This window comes from Staurois parvus, unplaced genomic scaffold (genome assembly GCF_062004578.1).
Source record: "Staurois parvus isolate SC_StPar_1 unplaced genomic scaffold, SC_StPar_1.0 ptg000350l, whole genome shotgun sequence".
In the NCBI taxonomy this organism is placed as follows: Eukaryota; Metazoa; Chordata; class Amphibia; order Anura; family Ranidae; genus Staurois; species Staurois parvus.
In genome coordinates, this window is record NW_028318146.1 from 1,606,824 (window position 1) to 1,615,398 (window position 8,575).

The 8,575-nt window shown below is 43.4% G+C and overlaps 1 pseudogene; it reads right to left on the bottom strand.

Annotated features, from left to right (window-relative positions):
* Positions 1-1,503: 1,503 nt before the first annotated feature.
* LOC149456703 (U1 spliceosomal RNA) lies at positions 1,504-1,649 on the bottom strand (annotated as a pseudogene).
* Between the last annotated feature and the right edge of the window lie 6,926 nt (positions 1,650-8,575).

Here is an 8,575-nt window from a genome sequence, read left to right on the forward strand (position 1 = left end):
GTAGACATACTACAGGAGATGGTCAGAGACTGTAGACATGATACAGGAGATGGTCAGGGATTACAGGCATACATTAGGAGACTGTCAGAGACTGTGGACAGGATACAGGAGACGGTCAGAGACCGCGGACATACTACAGGAGATGGTCATAGACTGTAGACATACTACAGGAGATGGTCAGAGACTGTAGACATGATACAGGAGATGGTCAGGGATTACAGGCATACATTAGGAGACTGTCAGAGACTGCAGACATACTGCAGGAGATCAGAAACTGCGGACAGGATACGGAAGTCTGTAGACAGGATACAGGAGATTTTCAGCCGAACCCACCTGAACACTGCCAAGCCCACCGTCCCTGCCCGAGCACTGCTGAGCCCGCCTACCCCTGACCGAGCACTCCTGAGCCCGCCTTCCCTGCTTGAGAACTGCTGAGCCCCCCGCCCCTGCCCAAGCACTGCTGAGCCCGCCTCCACCTGTCCGAACACTGGTGGGCCCACCTATCCCTGTCCGAGCACTGCCGAGCCTGCCTCCCCCTGCTGGAGCACTGCTGAGCCCACCTCCCCCTGCTCGGGAACTGCCGAGCTCACCCCCCGCCTAAACCCTGCCTACAGTCCGAGCCCTGCCGAGCTTACCACCCTGCCAAGTCCTGGTCCCTTGTCCCTTCTGCCTGGGGGCAGCACCACCCCCCTGAAAAATGTTGCCCTAGGCAAATGCCTTGTTTGCCTCATGGCAGATATGCCCTTGCCATCATGTCAGAGTTCCCCATCACATCAGCAGCATCCCCCTATCATACAATCCTTTCATCACATCAGGAGGTCCACCCTTCCCTTCAGAAGCCCCACTATACAGCAGAGTCCCCCCAACTCAAGGTCCCCTCTTACCCCCAGAGCTCTACCTTACTCCAGCAGCATGGCAAAGGGTCAAACAGGAAGCAGGTCTGGACAGAGGTGCAGTCCATCCTCTCCTGAATGCTGGGGGTGGCCCTGCATGTTGTCCACCCTGGATCAGCATCATGCGTTGCCATGGTGCGGTTGGGAAGCTGTGTAACCTAGCCCCAGAGCTGTATTGGTTTTTAAGGTGCTGGTGGACAGCCTGTACAATAGCAGTGCATGATGCTGAGCAAACTGTGTCCCACATTTGTGGCACCCCAGTGGAAGCCGAGTGGCACCCCAGTGCCAGTGGCTACTCAGTTGAGAAATACTGGACTAGATGTTAACTGGACCTTTAGCATTATTTCTTCCAGTGTTATTATCTGCACAGGTCTCGTTAGCAGCTGGTTCAGCACTCCGATGTATCTCAAGTCCTAATGAAGGGGGTGTTTTTGGACCCCCAAAACATGTTGGATACGCAGCCCTGTCCAGTTCTCTTTTCCTCTTTCAGATTAAAGTGCAGCAGAAGCACTGGAAATTAAGAACCCACTGGATGTTTTGTCTTGTACCCATTGAAGTGACCCTGTAACTCACAGTCCAGTAGTCTTGTTTTTTTTTTTGTTTTTTTTTACGCAGTCCCCCACTACCACAAATTATGCAGTCGAGTTTCCCGCATTTGGAAATCGCAGGGGTCAGCACAGCCGGAGTGCAATGGTTGAGCCTCGCTCTGGGAGAACCACCTTCGTGATCATGGTATCTCCCCTGCCAGGTAAGTATGTTAGTAGTCTTGTAATAGAAGATGACTACTATTTACCTTTCCAGTGGATTGCGACTCAACTCTTCACTCTGTTCAAGAGCTATGGCTGCAGCTAGCATCCAATACTACAGGACACGGTGGGGACATAGCGCCTGGCAAGGCATACGGTGCACAGCGAGAAGTGCAATCAGTTCTGCACACCTGGAAGTGTTGGATAGAAGCATGACCACAGCCCTTAAACTTGGAGGCTCCATCCATTAGAAAGGTATGTATTTTGCAAGGTGCTTCAATCTAACAGTGGGTTTCTTAGTGACAGGGCCACTTTAAAAAAATAATTAAAAGTTGTTGGATTTTTTTTGCAATTCATCAAAGTATTTACAGTATATACAGTATATGTATGTATATATTTATATATAATATATATATATATATATATATATATACACAAAAGCCAGAAGGGTTGCAGCCCAGGGATCTTAATTTATTGGTCACATTCGTGAATAAATTACAGCAACGTTTCAAGCATCCCTGTCCTTTTTCAAGCTCAGAGATGCCTGGAACATCAGTGTAATTTACGTACATGTATGAGCAATACGTAAAGCTCTGTGCTGCAACCCTTCTGGTTTTATTTATTTTGAATATATATATATATATATATATCAGGTATGTAACTACCCCTTAAATAAAAAAAGGCCCAGGGGTGTGGGGAGTATAAAATAAAAAGCATTTCAGCATCATTCAAAACAGAAGAATGAGAACACCTTGTGTGTACAGGGTGTCAAAGACCTGTCAATGCATTACTATGGCTGCATCATAAAGGGATGTCATGTAACCAGCCTGAAAACACATAGAAAAGGTAAGTATTAAAAAAATGCTGGGGATGATAAGGGGGGGCAGAAGGAGGAAGCTAGAGTCGGATTTAACATTGTCTAGATCAGTGTTTCTCAACCTTTTCTCAGTCAAGGCACCCTTCAAAATTATGGACAGTCCCCAGGCACCCTTTAAAATTATGGACAGTCCCAAGGCACCCTTTAAAATTATGGACAGTCCTGAGGCACCCTTTAAAATTATGGACAGTCCAGAGGCACCCCATTCTAAAATGTGAAAAACTATTCTAATAGTTTTATATAACACAGCAACATCCACACATGTAGGACACCCAACATTGAAGGGGATTTATTCTTCCAAAGCAAATACACTTCTGCACACTGGTACTGACTAGTATTCCCATGTTTCTCATCTCCCTCAGTTTTTCTCCATCACTGAGCTAATGTGACCCCAGCACTGATGGAGAGGGGCAGGGGAGGAGCAAACTAGGATCCTGTGCAGTTGACATCCTCCTTATCAACTGATGATGTCATTGGTTGGCGGCTAGAAGGTGGTAATGGTGCACAATGAAAACCTGCGGCTTTGTGTAACTAAAAGGCAGGCCTGTTCCACCCGCTGGCTTGTATACAAGTTTTGGACAATTTTTAGACATTTTGCCAAGGCACCCCTGAAGAAACCTCAAGGTACCCCAGGGTGCCTGGGCATCCTGGTTGAGAAAGGCTGGTCTAGATCAATCTGTAGATATATTGAGGGTATTCACTAAAACTAGAGAATGGAAAATCTGGTGCAACTCTGCATAGAAACCAATCAGCTTCCAGGTTTTATTGCCAAAGCGTAATTGAACAAGTTGATTGGCTACCGTGCACAGCTGCATCAGATTATGAGTGCTCCAGTTTTAGTAAATCTCCCCCTGTGTGTCATCAAAAATAAATGTCTTATTTCTGCTTTTCTGATGTCTTCTAAAAGGACAAAGTCCCACAGAATGGAGCTGACTGTCTTACAAAGTCCTGTGATTATTATGGTATACAGCTCACATTCCTGAACCCGAATGGCAGTTTCATTCTGATTCAGTTCATTGTCTGTACCTGGGAGGTACAATAACTAACAGTAAGTGAGGCAGAACAAAACTTCGAAAGCAGGAAGCCGCCGTCTCATTGAGAAAAAGAAAAAAACTTTCTCACCATTTACAGCAGCCAAAGAAATGTATGGCACTGGCATTCTCTGTTCACACAGAGAACCAAACATGTTCCAGTGATCAAGTGCTAGAAATACTTGTGAGCTAATATGGTGAAATTCAAAAGTGCTTGAATTAATCAATTAATCAAAAATAATAAAAAAATAAATGCACATATGGTTCGCTAGCTCCTTACACTAACTCATAAATAGTGCTGACACCTCAATCCAAATATTAACAATAGTGCTGCGCTCCAGTGCTATTAATAGTGTTTACCCATAATATAATGTGATAATAAAATGAATACCTAAAACAAACTTATATTCATCTGTGACTTGTGTTCGTGATCAAATTATAAACCTGATTATTAACAAAAACAAAAACAAAAAATATATAAAATATGATGATCAAAACAAAATTATAATATTTCCTCAATGGAATCCAATAAACCAAATAAACAATTACAACCACAAAAAAAAAAAAAAATGTCCGTATTAAGTGAACAGTCCTCCTAATATATGGAAAAAACTTTCATCCAATGGGCGACATCCAATGGGTGAAAAAAATTGCTATATTATACGCTCACCTCCTTTTTAGCCCAATAAAATTTAGGCTAAAATCGCTTTTTGTCCTGAAAGGACAGATGCAACTATTCCTGCTCCAAAAATCCTTCTCAAATGGTTCCATCACGTGACGTTGCAGTTGCGGTCGGATTGATGAATTGTATGAGAGTGGATGGTCCGGGGAAGTGTCGCCTGGCTGTGTGGACTTGGCTGCCTGTCCTGTCCTATCACCCGGTGTGTGTCCTGTACCTTCTCCATGAGCGCTGTTCAGCGGGTGAGAGTTGATAGTGGTTTCCAAGAAGAAGAAAAAATTGCCCTGCAAGCCAAGGGACAATCTACAGGAGTTTGGAGGAGTACCCCTGAAATGAAGGATTGAAAGATATGGATTCCCTATGTTAGCCCATGCTTGAGAATAACTTCAAGAGGGTAATAGTACCTGGTATCATTTTTGGCTGGATTATAGAGGGTACTAGTACCTAGTATCACTATTCACAAGTGGTTGGAGTGATCACGAGTTTTTTCACATTTTGGGTTTTATTTATTTATTGATTTATGTAGTGAAAGAATAAGTATATAGTTATATATTACTTGCACGAGTTTTTTTTCTCTCACTATTTTAAGAGTGGTTTTGTGTTTTTCACAGAGTGAAGTACATATATTTAAAAAAGATAATACGCTATGAATTTTCTTTTTCTTTTTTTTGAGGTTTTCATGGAATATTTAGGATCAATTTCCTTTTAACTGGATTGAAGTGAAAAATTTGGAACTGGGATTTTGGACACATTGGGATTTTATTTTTTATGTAATTTTATTTTTGTGATTTTGAGACACAATTGGGAGTGAATTTAATTTGAACACAATTTTTAAGTTTAAGTGATTATTATTTATTTTGATTGTATAAATTGATTATATTTGTAGATTTTAATTTTGGGTTTTATGTGCGATTTATATGTTTTACCACAAAAAGGATATGTTGCAGTGCATTATACTGTACAGGTGAAACTCAAAAAATTAGAATATAGTGCAAAAGTTCATTTATTTCAGTAATGCAACTTAAAAGGTGAAACTAATATATGAGATAGACTCATTACATGCAAAGCAAGATAGTTCAAGCCGTGATTTGTCATCATTGTGATGATTATGGCTTACAGCTCATGAAAACCCCAAATCCACAATCTCAGAAAATGTGAATATTACATGCAATCAATAAAACAAGGATTGTACATAGAACAATATCGGACCTCTGAAAAGTATAAGCATGCATATGTACTCAGTACTTGGTTTGGGCCCCTTTTGCAGCAATTACTGCCTCAATGCGGCGTGGCATGGAATCAGCCTGTGGCACTGCTGAGGTGTTACAGAAAACCAGGATGCTTCAATAGCGGCCTTCAGCTCTTCTGCATTGTTCGGTCTCATGTCTCTCATCTTTCTCTTGGCAATGCCCCATAGATTCTCTCTGGGGTTCAGGTCAGGCGAGTTTGCTGTCTAATCAAACACAGTAATCCCACGGTCATTAAACATGCATCATTAAACCAGGTTTTGGTGCTTTTGGCAGTGTGGGCAGGTGCCAAGTCCTGCTGGAAAATGAAGCCAGCATCCCCATAAAGCTTGTCTGCGGAAGGAAGCATGAAGTGCTCCAAAATCTCCTGGTAGACGGCTGCGTTGACCCTGGACTTAATGAAGCACAGTGGACCAACACCAGCATATGACATGGCTCCCCAAATCAGCAGACTGTGGAAACTTCACACTGGACTTCAAGCATCTTGCAGTGTGTGCCTCTCCATTCTTCCTCCATACTCTGGGTCCTTGGTTTCCAAATGAGATGCAAAAGTTGCTCTCATCAGAAAAGAGGACTTTGGACCACTGAGCAACAGACTAGGTCTGTTTTTCTTTAGCCCAGGTAAGATGCTTCTGACGTTGTTTGTTGTTCAGGAGCGGCTTGACAAGAGGAATACGACATTTGAAGCCCATGTCCAGGATCCGTCTGTGTGTGGTGGCTCTTGATGCACTGACTCCAGCCTCAGTCCACTCCTTGTGAAAGTCCCCAACACTTTTGAATGGCCTTTTCTTGACAATCCTCTCCAGGCTGCAGTCATCCCTGCTGCTTGTGCACCTTTTTCTTCCACACTTTTCCCTTCCACATAACTTTCTATTAATGTGCTTTGATACAGCACTTTGGGAACATCCAACCTCTTTTGCAATTACCTTTTGAGGCTTTCCCTCCTTATGGAGGGTGTCAATGATGGTTTTCTGCACAACTGTCAGGTCAGCAGTCTTTCCCATGATTGTGATTCCTACTGAACCAGACTGAGAGACCATGTAAAGGCTCAGGAACCCTTTGCAGGTGTTATGGCTTAATTAGCTGATTAGAGTGGGACACTTTGAGCCGAGAATATTGCACTTTTTCACAATATTCTCATTTTCTGAGATTGTGGATTTGGGGTTTTCATGAGCTGTAAGCCATAATCATCACAATTATGACAAATCACAGCTTGAACTATCTTGCTTTGCATGTAATGAGTCTATCTCATATATTAGTTTCACCTTTTAAGTTGCATTACTGAAATAAATGAACTTTTGCACGATATTCTAATTTTTCGAGTTTCACCTGTATATTGTTACATAGTTAGTCTGGCTGAAAAAAAAACAAAAGTCCATCCAGTTCAACCATTAAAAAAATAAAAGCTATAATCCTATACCCACCCATTGTGACTAAAATTGACTAAAAAGTTCACTTTAAGACCGGCGTAAGTCAACACATACAGTTTATCCGTTATGTTAATCAATGCTTTTTAATAGTCATGCAGCAGATGAGTCACCTCCATTGTTAGCTTCTAATGAACTTACAGTATTTTACTTGGAACATTTTTTTTTTCTATTTGGAAAACCCCACTGGCTCCAGATTAGGCTAAACTGAAATGCAAACAGTTTGACGGGATAAAACGGAAATCAAATCTGCTTCGGCGATGGAAAGCTTCTAAAACATTTCCCATATCGCTGACCATTTCTGTACACAGGCGGACAGGGTGCCAGGTCTACTCAGCTGGAATTTGTTATATGCAAAGCGTTTTGTCTTGTGCCTTTGTGACGGTGTGATGCGGCCTGTTTGATCAGTCGTAAAGTCAGAACATTCTTCCCTGTGCTCAGGCTAACAGTGAAAGTATTGTGAGTCATTCAGAAGTTATCCATGTTGAGTAAACTCACCGGAGAACCTTCTGCACGGTGCCTTCCACAGGGGTTTCACGCATTATTGTTCTGAAAGCTCACCACGGAAGCTCAGAGGATATTTACCAGAGGTGAAAGAGAAACCTGCCTTATGTAAAAGCGGAGACCCGCCATGCTACATTAATAAAAATCTGCTTTTAAAGGGAATCCAATACAGGACAAAGTAACAGGCTCACTTCAAAGTCTGACTCCAGGCAAATATTTGAAAAAGAAAAACAGCTCCCCTGCAGCGGTTTAAAGTGGTTGTAAAGGCTGAAGGTTTTTTACCTCCATGCATTCTATGCATGAAGGTAAACAACATTCTGAGTGCAGTGGCCCCCCCAATCCTTACCTGAGCCCCCTTTGATCCAGAGATGTTCCCAATAACCTCGGCTTACGACAAGGCATACAAGGCATTTGCCTAGGGCGGGCTTTTTCGGGGGGGGGGGCACTTCTTCCTATTGGAAGAAGGGATGGAAGAAGGGACACACGCAGCATGGAGACCTGGTGGGTTCTGAGAGATGCTGTGGGTTTCATGACGGTGTATTCAGAGACCGACTCTTGTTTCTGGGAATGTCCGGAGCTGTGAAGGTGAGTGTCTTTCTCTCTCTCGCCATGGGTGATGGTGGCTGGTGTATGGGGGGCAGTGGTAGTGAAAGGCTCTGGTGTAGGGCAGGGGTGCTCTTGGTAAATGTCAGGCTCTTTCTGCAGGGGGGGGGGCAATTTTTGTGTTGCCTAGGGCAGTAAAAAACCTAAGTACACCACTGCTCGGCTGTATGGGGAATCTCCCTCCTCATTGGTTGAGACAGCAGCAGGGGCTCATTGCTGCTGTCAATCACTGCCAGTGAGCCAATGAGGAGAGAGTGGCAGGGTGGGGCCAAGCCACTCCTCTATGTGTCTTATGGACGCATTGAACAGTGGCTCAGGAGTGGGCACATAGTGGTTCCCCCAGGGTAAGCAGCTTTCCCTGGGGGCACTGCTTGAGGGGGAGGAGCTATGAACGCTGACAGGCGACCTAAAAAGAAGAGGATCAGGGCTGCTCTGTGCAAAACTACTGCACAGAGCAGGTAAGTATAGATATGTATGTTATTAAAAAACAAAGCTTTAGTATCACTTTATTTGAAAATAGCAAGTCTTGCTGTAATGCTAACCTCCCCTCTAATGCGATATATCACAG